At 40.0% G+C, this 19,392-nt stretch overlaps 1 protein-coding gene across 2 annotated transcripts in view; it reads right to left on the bottom strand.

The window, feature by feature from the left end:
* ARL15 (ARF like GTPase 15) overlaps positions 1-19,392 on the bottom strand; it is a 299,281-nt gene that overhangs the window by 58,757 nt on the left and 221,132 nt on the right. The gene's annotated exons all lie outside the window — the stretch shown is intronic.

Raw genomic sequence — 19,392 nt, 5'->3', positions numbered from 1 at the left:
CATTATCTGGAAAACGATAGTATTTAACCAGTTTTCCAATAGCATCAACAATAGATCCTAAGAGTCCTAACCATGTACATTATCTACAGAGGGTGGTTGTTGTTTTTTGTTTTGTTCGCTTGGGTTTTTGTTGTTGTTGTTGTTAAACCACTATCTAAATGCTTTCAGATATTAATTAAAACAGGCATAAGCTTTCTAGATATTAAGAATATGAGGCATTTGTCCACAATGTCCATACAAATCCCAATTTCAATTCTTTATGATAAAATAGAATAAAATTCACCATGTAGTACAGCACTTAATTGGTTAGTAATTTTATCAAGTCACTTGCAACCAGATAAGGAGAGATGAATGCTTCATGTACTATACAGCAGGGTCTCAACAGTCGTGAGGTTCCGTGTTGTGAACCCTTGCAAATGCTGAATTTTGTGAATATGGCTCCAGGCTGCAGCCTGGCTGCCAGCCTCCTGCCTGAAGCCCTGGGGGAAGCGGCCACTTGCGGCCACTCACAAATAATTGAATTTGTGAACTTTAAGTTTGTGAATGTTGAGACCCTACTGTATATTGGAAGTGGCACTATTTAATAAATGAGAGAACATTTCTCACACATCTTTTGCTATGGACAAGCATCCTTCACAATGGAATCAATGGAGATCCAAAGTCAGTACTAAACAGTTATATACTATTGTATGTGTGTGGGTATATTTGTGGTTTCTCTGTTTTTTATCCAAAATTTTAAAGTATTTTACAAAAATGAAAATTGTAAAGTTATTGCGTGTGTTCATGCAACTATAAAATGGGACTACAATGGCAGACATGTCAGAGTATTTGTCATATATCCAAGATCTGGAATATGTACAATGAAATTTGTGATATTACAACCAACACTGAACAGTGAGTACAAGTTAAATGGGAAATTTAATAAGAATGACTGAATTAATCAAGGTTGAAAGATAAGTTTAGTTCTAGTGATTGTCCTTAAAAAAAAAAAAAAAAAAAAAAAAAAAAAAAAAATAGAAAGAAGGGCTTTTTTGAAGATAGGGATTATTTTTGAAAGAGCTGCATCGACACTACTTTTCTTCTTTCTAAAGAAGTGTTTTCAAAAGAATACGCAAATGAAGTGTCAGATATGTAAATCTGTGCCTCATTTGCATGTTCACTTTCCTTCATTTGCATTCCTCTTTCAAAAGAGGAATGCTAGTGCAGATGTAGCCTTACAATATAGCAAGACTCCTAGCAATGACTAGAGTTTAGCGCCTATGGAGTCTAACCCTGCTTAGAGGATGCCTGTGCAGTGCTGTAGCCATTTTTGTTCCATGATATTATAGACAGACAAGGTGGGTGAGGCAGTGTCTTTTATTGAACCAACTTCTGTTGGTGACAGACAAGTTTCTGAGCTACACAGAGTACTTCTTTAGGTCTGGCCTTTCTGATTCAAAAGCTTGGCTCTCTCACCAACAGAAGCTGGTCCAATAAAAGACAGTACTCTACCCATCTTTACCTTTCTTGAAGAGGTCTAGACATTGGCTGGACAGCTTGTCAGAGAGTCCTATTATTTGGAGTACCAGTCAAACCAATATGGTACAATTTTAGGGGAAAAAAAAATTTAGGGAAGATGCAGAGGCATTGACTAAAAAGCCTGATTCTACTACCAGAGGAACTAAAAGGTGTTATTGGGACTTCATTGGGAGCAGGACACAAACTATAAAACAGCAATTGTTTGAACTGCTTGTTTAAAAGTTAAGTTTGCAATAAATGTATTTAAATGTTCAGGGAATAATTGTTTGAATTTTTAGTCCAAAAATGACAGTCCTGATAGTTTAAGCAGCACAGCTGACCCAATCCAAAACACCAATTTAGACTTCAATCTGAAGGCCAAAATGGAGCAGGCTACACAGACGTGTCCAGGGACATCCAGATTAGTCCAAAGACTTTATAAAAAACAAAATATTTACTTAATAATCATAAAAACTTACTAAATCTAGTTAAAGGCCAATATATTCATTATACTTATTGGTTTCAGAATGCAGTACCAGGGCTCAATCAGTTTAAGTTTGAAAACTAAATTTTAAATCACACCTGAAAAAAATACATTTGTTAAATTGACGATATAAAACAGAAATGAATTCCAAAGGAAAATCCTGTACCAAGTACATAATCAGAATGTCTAAAAGATATAACCAAAGACCTAAACCTATTTAAAAATAAATTAATTACCAAACATGTTTGTATAAGTACACCTATTTTCTGCACATCCTTTATCTAAATCACATCCCAAAATTAAAGAAGCAGATGCTGACCTTTAAAGATGAAGAGTTCAAATCCTAACCAAATTTTTTGCTTTTTCAGAAATACACAGAATAAATCAATAAGATATAATAGGTAGCACATTTGTGGGACATCAGCGAATCCTTTAGTTGTTATGAAAATAAAGTCCAAAGGCATACTGACATCAACCAGTTGAGAAATGCAATAATCCCTGGGAATAAACTGTCATGTGTTACTGCCATTATGAAGTGAAAATTGTAAACAAGGATAAGAGATCACAATTATTATATTATGGGTGTTCGTTAATGAGTGCCTCAGTTTTAATCAGAGAGCGCCTTTTACAGTTTTCTGGAGAATCCATGTGCTGCTGTTTAATAATGGTTCTTCAAATCTGATTTAAGAAATACATTCATTATATGAAAAAAACATTAATACATCAGAATAAGCTGCAATCACACTGATTTTTGGAGAAATCTTTTACATGCTCTCATATGATATCTAGCTACTGGGCCACATGGATTAATCATGGAGGAACACAATTCACAATGGGACTCTTGAAAGGCCAAATTTAATATATATCTTGTTTGAGCCACACACCAAAGACGATACAGCAGAAATCCTAAGTTATGATTTAGGCTAAATGAATCCTTGCAGAAACTCACCACAGTCACTCAGGAAAATACAAATAAGTAAAATGATAATTTAAATTGCAATCATTAAGACTGCATCTACACTACAAGATACATTTGATTTTTAATAAATTTCATTTGTAACATTGTTCTTAGGAATTCAAATTTAAGGGCCCACATACCTTCTTGAAATTCAACCCATCATTTTTCCACATTGAGTTTCCACATCCCCATTGCCCTATGCTAGTTCAACAGCATGAGCAGTGCATTGCAGGTACTTATCCCACAGTGCCTTAGCCCCAGTTCCTTGTGGGTGTTTCATGCTAGAAATTTAGAATGCAAAGCACCGTCCCAGAATTCAGAGCACCCAGTAACAGAATTCCGACCTTCCCTAAACTCGCCTGGGCTCCCTGTGCTGTGCATCCTCTGCAGATGCTGGCATAGCAGTGGTGCTATCAGCCCTGTCCACCCCAGCCCAGTTTCATCAGCCACGCGTCCGCTGTGGACAACGGCATAGCGGCGGGGAGCTGAGACTTCAGTCCTCCCCTAAACCCTCCCAGGTTCCTTGTGCTGCGCACCCTCTGCAGACTTCGGCATAGCTGTGGGCAGCTGTGCTGTCAGCCCTGTCCACCCCCACCTGGCTCCATGAGCTGCGGGTCCGGACCTTTCTATTTACAGGCCTGGGCACTGCAGAATTTAAATTCTAATTCTAATTCAACCAAAATTCGCAGGCTTCCTGTGACCTTCTTCCTGTGCACCTGGATAGAGAGCAGTGGTGAAGGAAGCAGCCATACATGGAGGGTCACCGCATAGCTTTGTGGGACACTTCTGAAGGCCAATCAATCTGAATTAAAGACATGGCGCTTCCCCACTAGCCTTTACTCATAATTTTAAATTGACGCTATACCCATCCAATAATATCAACATTTTATCATTGCTATTAAGGCTCACTAATGCGAGCTAATGGTATTTACAGTGAAAACAGTGATATTTTAATACTGAGCTAAAACCTTTAAATTTGACTTTAGCTTATAATGTAGATGCCGCCTAGGAGACATCTCTTGGTTATCTAGTTATGTAATTCCTACAGCAATGTCCTTAAACCAAACTAACTTCATCATTAATCCCTTTGATGAAGTGGAATCTAATCCCAAAATCTACAAACCAAAAAAAATTCCATTTTTAAAAGTCACAGATTTAAAAGAATAATTAAAAATAAAATAAATAAAGAAGGATGATACCAAGAACGTGGAGCAATGCTATTTTTAATACAGGCACCACCTACAGAGAGCTAGGGAATAAGTAGCTAATCAATATCCTGGTGCGTCTGATATGCAAGAGTGTATGTGCATGTGTATTTGTGTGATAGTGATGCAATACGTATGTTGGGTACCCTGTCCAATATTGTCTCATGACAGGTATTAGGTATCGTTCAGGAACTAATTCAGTCATCGTTGGAAGTTTTGTCCACATTAGAACATGTTCTTCTCCAACAGGAAAAAAATTTTAACTAAAGAAGTTTTTATCTATAAAATTATCCTTTTTTTAAAAATAAATTTGCATCCTATTCCTTTGTGGGAGGAGAGGGGGTAAGGTGAGAACTCCCCTGTCTATTCTAACATGCTGAAGTTTGGCTCAGCTAATTCTGCCTGCAATTACATTGCTTCGTATAAGTATAGGGGAAAATATGACTAAGGACCATACCACTGGGGCTGTACTTAGGTTTGAGTCACTTTGGTCTAAGGCCATAAGAGGCCCTTGTTCTTCTCTGCCCGCACAAACAATCACATGATGGAGAGGTGTGTGTGTGTACACATATTCCACTCTGGTTACTAGTGGATAATCTTTCCCTCTTTATAAATAGGTCCCTAGAGACCCTCACCCTGAGAGACTGACCAGCCGTACTAACGAACATCATATTTAATTGGAGTTATTGGAGGACTGCACTCTTGGAATGAGTGACTGAACTGGCTATGACAGTGAAAGAATAGCGCTGAGTGAAGACAGAGAGCGAGCTCCACATAGCCCCTTTACGTAGCCCGCCCATTGCATACAAATGCAAGTCACTAGAGCTGCTGCCATCTCTCTAACCCAAAGGTCTACAACCGGCAGTTCCAGGGCCACACGCAGCTCTTTAAGGACTTCCTTGTGGCTCCTGACACTATGGCTGTGGCCACACTAGTCCCTCCTTTCGGAGAGGCTATGGTAATGTGGCACTGCGGGATATGCTAATGAGGTGCTGCCATGAACATGCAGTGCCTTGTTAGCATAATGGCAGCCAAGCATGCTTCGAAACTGCCGATTTCGAAATGCAGCCACCCATGTAGCTGGGTGGGGGGCTTTCAAAATCAGGGGTCCATTTCAAAAGGCCCCCTGGTTTCGCAGGCAGCTGCGTTTCAAAACCGTCAGTTTTGAAGCGTGTGTGGCTGCCCTTATGCTAAAGAGGCGCTGCATATTCATGGCAGCACCTCATTAGCATATCCCAAAGTGCCACAATACCATAGCCTCTCTGAAAGGAGGGGCTAGTGTGGCCATAGCCTATAATTGCAAAGTGTGTGTGTGTGTGTGTGTGTGTGTGTGTGTGTGTACACAATATCCTAATTAATTACAATAAAGAATAAAAGTCCAAAAGCCCAACAGTGAGCAACTCATATAGAAGTAGCTAACGATATGTGATCTAAAAATGTTGCGTAACTCACCCTTTAAAATATGTAGCGCATTATGGGATATGATACTGTATCTGTGTTTTGATTGTGTTGCTAATAAAGTCTTGATTTTGAAAAGGAAAAAGAAGCTTGTGCCATTCCGGCTGTGAAGTTCAACACACATTTTAAGAAAGAAAAGTGAAATTAAAATGTGAAGTAAAATTGGCATAATTAAAGTGTATTTGGAAGTGAAAGTCAGGAAGATAGTACTAAAAACATACACATATTAAGTGTGAAGAAATAGAACATATAAAAAGTTTGTGAGTGTCCTGCAGTAAACATGTATCATGTTACAAATCGTTGTGTGTGTGTGCTGTTCTTAAAATAGGGGCTATAGAAAGTATCGTTTGACATTATTTATTAAGGACCGTCTTGTATTCCCATGCATTGCACTCTTCAATTACTGAGTTTTTACCAAATTTGAAAAAAAAGGCTGTTCTCGCTATTTTGGTTACTGATCCCTGCTGTAACCAAATGCGCATGTATACTTTTTTACCTACATAAGAAACCTGCACACACTCCAGTATTCCATTTGAGTATAATTTGTATCTAGACAGATGTCCTTCCCTACAAATCGTATAAGCAGCTGGAGAGAGACATGGGAGGGTTTAGCCATGTCCAGGTAATAATTCATCACCCATTTCACACTGAGTTTATTTAACCTATATGACCCATAAGAATCATTAATGCTACCAAAAAAATTAGAAGAGAAATGGACCAATGAAGATGGAAATCTGACATTATCTTTGGAAAAATTTTAAATTAGGACCTAAAGACCTGGACTGAGGTGGAGATGGATGTAGAAGACAGATGTGTCGAAAGTCTCTGGGTTAGATTAAAAAGGGTAAAAAACAAAGGCGATGTCATTCTAGAGGTTACTACAGGCCACCTACCCAGGTAGAAGAGGTGGATGAGGCTTTTTCTAAGCAATTAACAAAATCATCCAAAGTGGTGGATTTGATGGTGATGGGGGACTTCAACTATCCAGACATATGTTGGGAAATTAACACAGTGAGGCACAAACTATCTTGAAAGTTCTTGGACTGCATTGATGACAATTCTTTTATTTCAGAAGATGGAAAAAGCTAATGGGAGGAGGCAGTTCTAGAGTTATTTTTAACAAATAGGGAGGAACTGGTTGAGAATTTGAAAGTAGAAGGCCGCTTGTGAGAAAGCAACCATGAAATCATAAAGTTCATGATTCTAAGCAATGGTGAAAGGGAGGACAGCAAAATAGAGACAACAGATTTCAAGAAGGCAGATTTTGGTAAACTCAGAGAGCTGGCAGGTAAGGTCACATGGGAAACAAGACTAAGAGGAAAAACAACTGAAGAGAGTTGGCAGTTTTTCAAAGAAACATTATTATGGGCCCAAAAGCAAGAAAGGAAGGATGGAAAGTATGGTAAAAGACCGCCCAGGTTTAGCCAAGAGATCTTGCATGATCTCAAAATCGTAAAGGAGTCATAAAAAATGGAAATTAGGAGAAATTACAAAAGATGAATATAAGCAAACAAAATATGTGCATGCAGGGAAAAGATTAGAAAGGCAAAGGCACAAAACAAGCTCAAACTAGCTAGAGCCATAAAGGGTAACAAGACGACATTCTATAAATATATTAGAAGCAAGAGAAAGACAAAGGACAGGGCAGGTCCACAGCTCAGTGAGGAGGGAGAAACAGCATCAGGAAACTTGGAAATGGCAGAGGTGCTAAATGATTTCTTTGTTGTGGTCTTCATCAAACTTCATGCAGAAATGCCTAACATGGTGAATGCTAGTGAGAAGAGGGTAGATTTAGAAGATAAAATGAAAGAAGAACGAGTTAAAAATTGAATAGAAAAATTAGATGTCTGCAAGTCACCAGGGCCTGACGAAATGCATCCTAGAATATTCAAAGAACTGATGGAGGAGGTATTGTACCTTTAGCTATCATCTTTGAAATGTCCTGGAAGTCGGGACAGATTCCAGAAGACAGGAAAAGGGCAAATATAGTGCCCATCTATAAAAAGGGGAAAAAAACAACCCAGGAAACTACAGACAGTCAGTTTAATGTCTGTGCCGGAAAAGATAATGGAGCAAGTAATTAACAAATTTATCTGCAAATATCTGGAAGAAAATAAGGTAATAGGAAACAGCCAGCATGGATTTGTGAAGAACAAATTATGCCAGACCAATCTGATAGCTTTCTTTGACAGGATAACAAGTCTTGTGGATAAAGGAGAAGCAGTGGATGTGATATACCTAGAGTTTAGTAAGGCATTTAATATGATCTGACATGATCTTCTTATCAATAAACTAGGCAAATACAACTTAGGTGGGGCTTAGGTGGGTGCAAAACTGTTTGAATACCGTTCTCAGAGAGTAGTTATTAATGGTTTGCAGTCTTACTGCGAGAGCATAACATGTGGGGTTCTGCAGGAGTCTGTTTTGGGACTGGTTCTATTCAATTCAATTTAGATATTGGCATAGAGAGTATGCTTGTTAAATTTGCATATGAGACCAAGCTGGGAGGGGTTGCAACTGCTTTGAGGATAGGGTCAGAATTCAAAATGATCTGAACAAACTAGAGAAATGGTCTGAAGTAAACAGGATGAAGTTTAATAAGGACAAATGCAAAGTACTTCACTTAGGAAGAAAATCAGCTTCATACATACAAAATGGGAAGTGACTGTTTAGGAAGGAGTGCTGTGGAAAGGGATTTAGGGGTCAGAGTGGACCACAGGCTAAATATGAGTCAACAGTGTGATGCTGTTGCAAAAAAAGCAAACGCAATTATAGGATGCATTAACAGGACTGTTGAGAGCAATACACAGGAAGTATTCTTCTGTTCTACTCAGTGCTCAATAGGCTTCAATTTGAGTACTGTGTCCAGTTCTGGGCACCACATTTCAAGAACGATGTGGAGAAATTGGAGATCCAGAGAAGAGCAACAAGAATGATTAAAGGTCTAGCGAACATGAGCTATAAGGAAAGACTGAAAGAATAGGGCTTGTTTCATTTAGAAAACAGAAGATTTACAGGGGAAATGATAGTGGTTTCCAAGAACCTATAAGTGGGTTACAAGGAGGAGGGAGAAAAATTGTTCTCCTTGGACTTTGAGGATAGGACAAGGAGCAATGGGCTTAAACTGCAGCAAGGGAGGTTTAGGTTGGACATTAGGAAAAACTTCTTAACCGTCAGGGTGGTTAAATGCTAGAATAAATTGCCTAGGGAGGTTGTGGGATCTCCATCACTGGAGATGTTTAAGAGCAGATTAAAGAGACCTCTATCGGGCATGGTGCAGATAGGTCCTGCAGTGAGGGCTGGGGACTAGACTTGATGACCTCTCGAGATCCCTTCTAGTCTAGTGTTCCTTGATTCTATGACCAGTTGCCTAATTAAAAGATAGTACAGAGTGGGCTCAGCTCTCCCTTAACTGTCTGGCCCAATGGCTTTCAAGGCTATTTTAAAAATGCTAAACAAATAAATAAATATTTGCTCAAACACAATGATAGCACGTGGAAGGGGAGGATGGGAGGGAGAGAGTCCATACATTTACTTAATGGAAAATGAGTACCCCAAACAGCAGCAGGAATTCTTAGAATAACGTGAATAAAAAACTAGCAAGATTGTTTAGATACATCAGGAAGTTTAGCTCCAGAATGCAACATTGATAGTGATGTCTTCATGATTTTTTTAAAGTGTTGATAAAACACATGAAATAATTTGGTCTGAATGTAAACTTTTTCCTAACAAGATTTCCAAACTCTGAAGCACTGATTATACTAATTCTAGTTAACCAGAAAGTGAACTGACAGATCTATTTTCAAAGCTCAGTTTTACTGAAATGCAGTTAAGTAAATATACAAATATTAGAAAGAAATATAAACTACTATTATTTCAAGCTTAATTATCAGAGGGTGAGTCATTAAAAGCCATGTGCAAGTGGTTTTAAAAGTATCTCTCATTTATAATGTTCCTTTAAGAAAGGCTTTTATCAGAGGATGAGCCCTAAAATGATCAGACATCTTATATTTATAGACATGTCTGACACCCTTTTAAGGACTTCATTGTACATATCCACATACATGCATATAACACAATGGTAATATGTAGCAACAGTTCTTAACGGGGGGGGCCTTAACTGTTGGGGCCTTGCAGCTGAAACCCAGCCCCTGATCCCTGCTCCCCTCCATCCCAATGAGGCTGATAGCTAATAGCAAAGAAAGAAAGAAAGAATTTTCAGCCTCTCATGACCCTACGGCCATGGGCTTCAAGGTGCGGAACTGAAACAACATTCCTGTTGCCTAATTCTTCCACACCTGAGAGCAGTGGAGATGGAACAGGCCAAAGCAGAGAACTGTGAGATATTGTGAGGCACACATGGAACATCTCTGGAGGCTAATGAATTCAATTTAAAGTCTTGGAACTTCCTCTCTACCCTTCATTTGAAATTTTAAATTTGAACTATACGCTACACCCATCAGGTTACTACAATAGTATGATATCGCTGTTATGTTGATTTTAGTGCACCATAAATCGAGTTAATGGAAGTTACAGTGAAGACAGGCACTTGGTAAAAATCAGGCTAAATGACTTAAAATTGATATTATCTCGTAGTGTAGACATAGCCAAAAGGATTAATGTAGGTGCAAGATGCTATCGTTCCTTGAATCCCAGCTATATTTGGGTTGATTTTGACTGTTGCGGCTATTTATTCCAATTGCTGGCTACCAGTGAGGAAAACAGTCTAATATTTTTTGCAGCCAGTAACACCTTTTGTTTTGTACCTGCAAAACACTAGAAAGCTTTGGGGGTAACATGATCATATCAGACAAAAAAGGAACAGTTACTTATTCTGTGTAGTAACTGTAGTCCTTCAAGACATGTGTCCTTATAGGTGGTCCATTTCATGAGGCCATAACTGGCAATTTCTAACCAGCAATGTCCTTTCAGCCCACCCGTGCACCCAAAGCCTCCCCATGACAAACAATGAGGCTATCCAGGAATTAATGAGCGACCTGCTCTCAATTCCTTCTCTACCCAGTCATACTTCAGGGAACTGTCAAACCAGAGGGCAAGTGGATAGTGGAGCACCAACAAGCACACACATTTCTACCAATTACTTCCTAGTTTAAGTAACATTTCCCTGAGAGTGCTTCACTTCCGGTGACTTATGAGCAGCATGCCAAGGAGAAGGGAGATTCAGAACACAGCCAGAACTGAAGATAGTGCTGCAGACCCCAGGACCTCAGCAGATCTGAGAGCATAGAAATTTGAAGACATATGGACTGAAATCTTCTACGTATCTCAGATAATGGAACATTTCAGCAAAAAGCAGACAATGTGCCCAGCAAGCTGGCTGAATATCCCTCCCCCAAATGGGAAAAGTGGGGAGCTGAGAACCTACAAACTCATAACAGGCAGAGATACAACTGATATCCATTTATAAAGCCTTTCAGCAAAGATAGGAGCCCCATCAGATCTATCTGTGAAGGAGTTAAGTGTAGGCCACGTCCTATGGTCTATTCACACAAATGAAAACAAACAATATTTCAATCTCTAAGCCATCCACACAGAACTTTAGCAATACAGACATTTCACTTCCACTTGGCTGCTACCAAGACAGTATGCAGCAAGTAATCTAATGGTGCTAGCCTCAAATATTTTATTGCTCTCACCAGACATTACCAGGTTCAAACAAAGGCCTTGCTGCACAGCAGCATGCTATAATGTGTTCTTTCCAGCTGTGAAATTGTGGGAGATCTTTTATACAGTCTCCAAATTTCCCAAAAAATGATTTTGTATAGTCCCAAATTAGCTAATGATTCAGGTATCCAGTTTAGTTTGGCTTTGGTTTGTTTTATACAACAAAGAAAAGTTAAAAGCAGTGGGACACAAATGGAAAGTTATTGGGATAGGAGACAGGCCTTTAGAATGAGAAAAGGGGAAAAATGTAAAACCTAAAAATATTCTCTAAAAGTAAAATTTGACACTTCTTTTCCTTCTGTTTCCATTATTTACATTTAAAGACTAGTTAATGTTCCCTTAACACAGGTTTCTGTGAATACAGTTCTGCTATGAAATTATTCTACTTGCACTGTTTATCTTAAATTTTTAAGTAATGAAGCCAGACCAGGTAAAACTATCACAGGCTGTTTGAGAAACTATATGAATGAGTAATGTGAATATCAGTCATTCACCAGCTGTATTCTGTGTAAAAGTTTAATTTTAGCTGAAAATTGCTGGTACACTAATTCTTAACTGGAAACAGTGTTCACACATTACTGGGTAAGAGAGCAGGCAGGTGTAAGAAGTTGTTTTCATATAGATCACTCTGATTTGATGGAGTTTACCCACATAAACATGTGTGATGTTAATATGATTCCATTTTAATCTGAACAATTCAAACAGTTTACCGCTACTGGTAGTGATAATTAACCTAGACTCAGGATAGGTATACACTACGTGGTAAAGTTAACCTCAGCTATGGAACTCCAGCTATATGAATAATGCAGCTGGAACCAAAATACAGAAACTCACACTGATTTACCTTAAGCTTCTTATTCTGGTGGAGTACCAGAGCTACCCAGAGGGCATTCAGCAATCAATTAATTGGGTCTACCATTCGATTCCCTGGTAGTGGAGACATACCCTCAGTAGTGGTGTGATTAACCTCAGAATCACTGTGGGTCATTGCAGCACGTAAGTTCATACATCTCCATGAGACTACAGCAAGTCCTCTTTTGAGGAAAAGATAATGATAGAAAAGAGTCATCACCCTAAACAAACACTGCTGCTGAAGTCATTCTAAATCTTCTACGTTTGTTAGATTTTTCCGCATAAACATAAAATGAGATATGCCTTAGAGTCTTTATAATCAATGTGGGCTTTATAGTATCTATTCCTTTTCATCAAACATTTATACAAATTATGCATGTTTTTCCTGATACGATGAATAAAAACGGAATCTCCTCAACAATGCCAAACAACAGGAGTTTAGAAAGTTTAACTGGTGACTAATGCAATGATGCAATACCACAATGCAAAATTCTTTCAAAATATTTAGGAGTTAGAGATTACTTGCGGAAACTGTAATGTTTCCTAACAAATCAAGTGTTACAGGGACAGACCACCCAAATGTATTATTATAAAAATATGTCAGTTACGTAATTACATGATAAAACAACACATCTCTACTCTTTGTTTTTTAACAAAATTTATCCACTCTAGAGGATACAAGGTTTACAGCAAGAGAGCGGTTGAATTAATTTTGCTAGCAGTGAACTTTCTTGTGTTCCGATTATTTTGGAAGCACTTTAACTTGAACCATTATAATGTACATATAACACAAGGGAATGAAAACACTATCCCTTTTCTGCATCTGAAATGGCTTTACTCAGACCACCTACAGTGACAAACTGTACCTAACTCCAGATAAATTTAAAACTAACTATGTTTCTTCAACAGTCATCTTGTACTATTTCATCTTTTACGCAAGGATGTACATACAGAATTTTATTCATCTATATACATAACAGCAACCACTCCCCATTTCTCTGTGAAGAATCAAGTGCTGAAGAAAGACACACTTATGAAGTCTTTACTTTCACAAAATATAGCAACAAGATTTATTAGCACACCACAAATTATAATAAATCATTCACATTACCCATCCAAACAATACACACTATGATGCATTATGCTTTTGTTATTTGTATTTATTTGCTAATTAAAAATGGGTCTCTTAGCCCTTGTTAGCAATGAGTGCAGTTCCTATTCTAAGTCTTTTAAAATGATCTCTTCACTTATAAACTGCCATTATTAAACCTGTACCTATTTTCTTAACAGATAATGTGCCACTTGACCATTGGGACCCAGAAATCGGGTGGAAGAGCCTAAAATGAAGTGAAGTGATGTTGAGATGGATGCAGACCCAGAAAGACAAAGTGCCAAGCATCATTGCAGTGGGCAGAGCACGTCAAAGAGCCAGAGTCAGAGCAGCCTGCCACAGAGGCGCTTGAACGGGAGAGGCTATGTGTGGAGTAGGATGGAAATTGGTGCTGCCAGAGTCAGCAGTGTCACAAGTCAGACCGACAATGCTGCAGACTGCCAAGTCAGGACTCAGAGTGGTGCTGGATTAGAGTGGCCAGGCAGGCGTGCTGGAATGGGTGCAGGCTTGCCCCTGGGGACACACTGAGGGCCAGAGGCCTCAGTCAGCGCCTGGAGCTGCATCATCTCAACCAGCCCCCATGACACCTGGTACTTGCTAGGGTCAAAAAAGGGCCAAATGGCACTGGTTCTCCTCAAGGTGAATCAAGGAAGATGAGGTTCAGTGCACGCAATGCTGAAGCATCACAGTCCTGGGCCTAGAGGCTGCTGCCTGCACCAAAGACACAAAGTTGGATGGAACCACTGCCGACTGCAATTCGGCACTCATCAGCCTGATGAGCTCCCCCAAGCAACAAAAGGCAAGAGTTGTGGGGGGTCACTAATTTGCATAGACTTCAAGCAGGAACTTCACTGTTTGAAGTCTTGGGACTTTTTTCATGCCTCAAACCCCCAGAGAAGGGAAGAAACAGGAAGAGAAGGGAGACCCTTCCCCACCTGGTGGCTACGTAACACTAACTGACTAGAAAACAAAGGCTAAGCTAAAGAATTAGTTACAACTATTTACACAGTGAAGAGCTAGGTAGATGTGGCATATCAACAACAAGTACTGAGCCACAGTTTCAACAGCCCGTATGAGTGGTAAGAAGGAACTGACATGCAGTTTGTTGGTAGGGGCATATATGGGCTGTGTACCAGCGCACCTCTACAGCAGACCCAATGGGCAGCAGCTAGGGTAAAACTTTTCAAGAGTCATGCACATGTGCATGCATGCCTAACTTGGATATGAGCAAGCACTTGAAAAAGAATTGTATTTACTGTGCAACTGCAAAATATTGAAAATAACTACTTCGCACCTTAGTAGCCCTGCTGGTGTTTTCTGTCCACCATCTTTAAATTAATGTTAGACAGAATATCCTCAAAATTTGATGAGAAAGCATGCATTGGCAACCCAAAAGATACAGACAACACACTGAAAGATAAAAGAATTTCAAGTGATATAATTATAGTGGTGGATCTGAAGTATCCTATATAATGAGTACGCAACAGGGGACGGTAGAAGATAACGAGGCAACAGGGCTATGGTCGAGAAGGCAGGACCTGACTGTGTAGCAGAAAGCCTCTCTTTCTATCCTCATTTCTGGGTGACTGTTTTGTTTGTTTACATTTTCTTCTGGAGTTATTACATGTGGCTGTTTTGGTTTAGGTCTGGAAATAATCTTAAGTGAATGACTTGTTGTATTTCGTGGGTGGCTGTCCCATTGGTATACTTTTACATGAACCTGAATTTGAAGGTAAGCATTATCTGAAACTCATCTACTGTATACAGAAACTTCCATTTAGCTCCTACCCACACCATAACTGTTTAAACCAGATGTGTCAGACTTATTCTCCAAAAAAGGGCCTACTTCCACTTTCAATTGTGCCCCATGGAATATGGTATCATGTTATCATTGACAAGCTGTTCCTGATCCCTGTTAAAGAGGGAAGTTACTTTGGCCCAATGACTAACCGCAGAAAAACAAACAGACATATAAAAAGCCCATATTTTCATCCTGACTTGTAAATGAAGGAGGGGTTAGCAGAAGAGGATAAGAATGATTGACTAGAGCGCTAGAAGATGGGCAGCTGCTGGGTACTACAACTTAATGTGAAAATACAAATAATGTGCTGGCAGAGCTAGCATACCTAGAACAACTTACTTTCAAATTATTGGTTGTGTCACAGAAAAAGAAACATTTCTTTTATACTCAACATGACTGTGCCTTTCGTACCTACTACAGATCATGCAATAAACAAAACACAACTACTACTAACGTCTAGTGGTTTCTGCACTCTCATTACAAGAGGGAGCCACAGGGCAGTACAAACACTAACTTTTGAATGCACTTGGAGAAATGTTACAAAAGGAACAGTTATGTTTGCTAACAAGTGATTGAAGTTTGACTATTCTGATTGCTAACTTACCTGATGTTAGCAGACAATGACTTCATATTATTAAAATGTGAGATGTTACACACAAAAGCGAAAGTAAGGATTGTTAGTTACTTTGAAAAGGCATTTAGAATAAATTCTACCTTAAACTCTGGAGATAATGGCCTCAAATCAGGTGAGAATTAAATGGGGACCTGGGTCAGGAGGGTGAGAAAAGGAGAGGTGGTGGTTATCAAAGTATGATCTTAAGGTCCAACAGCAGGCCACTGACAGGGAGCAAAGAGGTCACTTGCTCCCAGAACCGGCCTTTCAAGGGGGCTTGGCACTCCAGCTGCTGCCAAAGCGCCTCTTTGACTTGCTGTCACAGCTAAATTCTGGCTGTGCGTGGCTGGAAGGGAGGGGGTGTCCTGGCAATTCCCCGGACCCCACCCCTTTTGAGTCAAGGAGCCGGGCCCCCTCCCACTCAGGGCCCAAAGCAGCTCTTGGTGGTGCTGTCCAATAGTGTAGGTCTTTTCAGTTCTCTACAAGCCCCTGGAATGCATGGCATCTTGTACGCTCCTAGCACTGGTCATTTGCAAGACTTGAGGTTCAGGGCATACAGTGAAGTCTAACAGTTAGACAAGTCTAATTTTAATCACTGGGTACTCTATTTCTCTACACTGAATATAGTTTCATATAGTTTTAAAAGTGTAAAGACCAAAAGTTTTCAAAGCTGGCTCCTAAAACCATATATGAATCCTTAAATCAAAGGGTATGTCTACAGTTACTGGAAGATCGACTCCTTCAGGGTGATATAGTCATACAATCATAGGGCTGGAAGGGACCTCAGGAGGTCATCTAGTCCAGTCCCCTGCTTCAAGCAGAATCGACCCTCACTAAGTCATCCCAGCCAGAACCTTGTCAAGCTGGGACTTAAAAACCTCAAGGGATGGAGAATCCACCACCTCTCTAGGCAATGCATTCCAGCACTTCACCACCCTCTTGGTGAAGTAGTTTTTCCTAATATCCAACCTACACCTCTACCTCTTTAACTTCAGACCATTGCTCCTTGTTCTGTCATCTGACACCACTGAGAACAGTTTCTCACAATCCTCTTTAGAGCTCCCTTCAGGAGGTTGAAGGCTGCTATTAAATCACCCCTAAGTCTTCTCTTCTATAAACTAAACAGCCTCAAATCCCTCAGCCTCTCCTCATAGGTCTTGTGCTCCAGTCCCGTAATCATTTTTGTTGCCCTCCACTGAGCCTGCTCCAGCACATCCACATCCTTTTTATACTGGGGGGCCCAAAACTGGACACAATATTCCACATGTGGCCTCACCAGTGCCCAATAGAGGGGAACAACCATTTCTCTAGATCTGCTCAAAATGCTTCTCCTAATGCATCCTAATATTTTGTTAGCCTTCTTGGCTACAAGGGCACACTGTTTAATCATATCCAGCCTTTCATCCACCATAACCCCTAGGTCCCTTTCCGCTGTACTGCCGCCTAGCCAATTGGTTCCCAGTCAATAGCAATGCTTGGGATTCTTCCACCCCAGGTGCAGGACTCTACACTTCTTGCTGAGCCACATCAGATTTCTTTTGGTCCAATCCTCCAATTTATCCAGGTCACTCTGGATCCTATCTCTACCCTCCAACATATCTACCTCCCCTCTAGCTTTGTGTCATCTGCAAACTTGCTGAGAGCGCAATCCAGTCCTTCATCCAGGTCATTAATAAAGATGTTGAACAATAGCGGCCCCAGAACTGAGCCCTGCACCACTCAGCTTGAAACCGACCGCCATCCAGCTATTGAGCTATTGACCAATACCCGTTGGGCCCAACCGTCAAGTCATCTTTCTATCTATTTTACAGTCCATGTATCCAATCCATATCTCCTTAACTTATAGGCAAGAATGTTGTGGGAGAGTGTAATCAAAAGCTTTTCTGAAGTCAAGGTATATCACATCTACTAACTTCCCCATGTCCACAGTGCCTGTTACTGCATTATAGAAGCTAATCAGATTGGTCAGGCATGACTTGCCCTTGGTGAATCCATGTTGACTACTTTTGATCACTTTCCCTTCTTCCAAGGGTTCCAAAATGGATTCGCTGAGTATCCCCTTCATTATTTTCCCAGGCATTGAGGTAAGGCTGACTGGTCAGTAGTTCCCTGGAATGTCGTTCTTTCCTTTTTTTAAAGATGGGCACTACATTTGGCTTTTTCCAATCATCCGGGATCTCTCCTGATCTCCAGGAGTCTTCAAAGATAATGGCCAAGGCTCGGCAATGACATCTGACAATTCCCTTTGGCAGAAGGGCCAACCTTCTAGGTTTCAGTTTAGGTTGTCTAATGGGGACGGGCTAAATCAAACCACCAGGACTCCACAGTCAGCCCTGGTACTCCTCATTCTTACGAGGACTAAAGGGAGGTACGCAGCCAGAAATATCTACCTTCAATATATCGATTCCAGCTATGCAAGTGTCGTAGCTGGAATTGCATATCTTAGATTGATTTTTCAGTCTAGTGTAGAACTGACCAAAGTGCTCTGATTCACAGAGCTGCTAAGTACTCAGCTCCCACTGATCTCATTCCATTACACTTCATATGATTAGTTTCATTTTTTTTTAATTGATAGACTCCTCCTTAGTATCTCTATCAGCAATAGCAGAAGCTAAATTGAAAATGGACGTTCAGAGACTTCAAAAAGCAAGTAGTGGAGGTGGAAGCAAAAATGGGGATGGCACAGAAACCAAGTTACTATGCCAGAGAAGAGGGGACACAATAAGTCTTAGGAGCAGTAGACAGGCCCCACTGAGGAACACACGCAACAAAAAAGTCTTCATGGTAGAGTGTTAACTCCAGTTCTTCTCGGGTGTTGCTCTGACTCCTCATTTTAGGCCCACACACGCTTCTGACTTGAATTTGGTGGTGCTTTCAATCTGAGTTAACTGGTGCATCCTGGCCTAATGGCTAAAAAGGAAATAAACAAACACTTCTCTCAGGCTGATAACTGTCTCACTCTGCATTGAGAATCTAGGCCAAGCCACTGGAGCACTGATAGTTCCACAATCCTCTATATGCCTTTGAAGGACCAACAATTTCTTCCAGAATTCACTGGGAAAGAATACGAGTGGCACAAAAACACCAAACATGCCCAGAAGTCCTAGTGACACACACATATAGATAACTATAGGACGAGTGAGGACACATTAATTTCAAACATGGCTCAGCAGTATGGCTGCTTGACCCAGATTAGGCTAACCCAGGTGCTCAGATCTGGGTTTTAATCAGAGTTACCTCTGCAGCTAGCATGACTATCCAGAAATGAATAATCTGGGTAGTCAGGCTAGCAGTGAAATGCCATGATTTCAGTCGATACAATAAATGGTATTTTTAGACCTTCCATTAGTCAGTCCAAGAGAAGCTGTTGAAACAAATTTAACATTGCTTTAAAAAGAGGATTACAAGAAAACTGATGCACCCTAATTCCACAGAGGTTCTTTGGGCAGTTTAAGCAAGAGCTGGAAAACATGCTTTAACTCATACAAGAACTAAAGTAAGAGTACTGCCAGAGAATGCGATTTGGAACCATGCTTGGAATATAATATATTCTTCTGTTTTGCAAAAGAAAGAATCAGAAGCACATCAACATACTTAGTGATTTTAATCTTGCCTATTAAGCAAAGGCACTGATAGTTAACAGATGCATTTATCTGCAAAAGACTTCAGAATTTACCCATCTACATCACAAATCTTCCTTAACTGGATTGCAACCTGTGTCATAAAAG

The sequence above is a fragment of the Carettochelys insculpta genome, chromosome 5, assembly GCF_033958435.1.
Source record: "Carettochelys insculpta isolate YL-2023 chromosome 5, ASM3395843v1, whole genome shotgun sequence".
NCBI classification, from domain to species: Eukaryota; Metazoa; Chordata; order Testudines; family Carettochelyidae; genus Carettochelys; species Carettochelys insculpta.
The sequence above is the reverse complement of the archived record's forward strand: the minus strand, read 5'-3'. Positions and strand labels throughout refer to the sequence as shown.